This window comes from Larimichthys crocea, unplaced genomic scaffold (genome assembly GCF_000972845.2).
Source record: "Larimichthys crocea isolate SSNF unplaced genomic scaffold, L_crocea_2.0 scaffold82068, whole genome shotgun sequence".
In the NCBI taxonomy this organism is placed as follows: domain Eukaryota; kingdom Metazoa; phylum Chordata; class Actinopteri; family Sciaenidae; genus Larimichthys; species Larimichthys crocea.
In genome coordinates, this window is record NW_020860803.1 from 1 (window position 1) to 1,169 (window position 1,169).

The 1,169-nt window shown below is 46.3% G+C and overlaps 1 non-coding gene across 1 annotated transcript; it reads left to right on the plus strand.

Annotated features, from left to right (window-relative positions):
* Positions 1-714: 714 nt before the first annotated feature.
* On the plus strand, positions 715-786 carry trnag-ccc (transfer RNA glycine (anticodon CCC)). The gene has a single exon. It is a non-coding gene; the product is annotated as a tRNA-Gly (tRNA).
* Positions 787-1,169: the final 383 nt, after the last annotated feature.

Here is a 1,169-nt window from a genome sequence, read left to right on the forward strand (position 1 = left end):
AACATTCCTGACAGTCAGTCGATGCCTAGGCACGCGGCGTAAGAGCGAAATCATCTTTTCTCAGGCATTGGTGGTTAGTGGTGAGCATAGCTGCTTTCCAGCAATGAGCCACCCGGGGTGATTCCTGGCCAATGCATGAGGGCAGCCAGCAAGGAGTTTCTCAAAAGTTCTTGCGCTTCTCACTTGTGAGTAAATCTATCTTTGGGGTCTTGTGCACAAAGTTGTGAACGTGTGTGGTGGTGGCTGTACATGAGGTTGAAAACGTGAGCCAATCCACAGAAGGCTACACCACAAAGTCCTTGTTTGTTACACGGTTCCACTTTCCAGCTGAGCATTCGTGAATGTACACTTTGTCTTTTTTCAAGGTCACCCTTGCAGATTGCATGAGTGCTGATTTCACCTGGGACAAAGGTATGGTCACAAGGACAAGAAAATACTAAGAAGGATTCTCTGACCGGGAATCGAACCCCGACTGCCGCAGTGAGAGTGCCAAATCCTAGCCACTAGACCATCAGGGAGCGAAAGGACTGGAATCGGAGGACACAAAACTTGTTGCTCATGGTGGTGCTAAACACAGAAGGAATGTAGGTATTGTTGAATGAAAAATTGTGCCTCACGATTGAAAATTGTGCCTCACAGTGCTCAAGTCACATTCCTTGACAGGCAACAGAACACTAGGCCGCGGCGGTAAGAGTGAAACCATCTTCTCTCACGGCATTGGTGGTATAGTGGTCAGCATAGCTGCTTCCCAAGCAGTTGACCCGGGTTCGATTCCCGGCCAATGCATGATGTCATTCAACAGCCGGTTGTTGTACTTGTGAAAATATCTGTCTTTGGGATGTTGTGCACAAGGTTCTCACTGTGGTGAGTTGTGTGTGTTGTTCATCGGCGTGCAACTCTGGGCCAGTCCACAGAACGTTACACCACAAAGCTCTTGTTTGTTCTACGGTTTTCACTTTGATGCTCAGCAGCCATGCATTGGATGGCAAAAAAATTAATAAAAGAAATAAATAACACCGCCCTCTCCGAAGTCTGGTTTCGTAGGCTAAATGACATTATTATAAGTAGCTCTTCTCTGTCACAGCCAAATTTAATGTGGTTTGATGACGAAATTCATCGTTCCTGCTGAAAATGATGAATGGCGTCGTGTTTATTTTGTCAAAGTATGA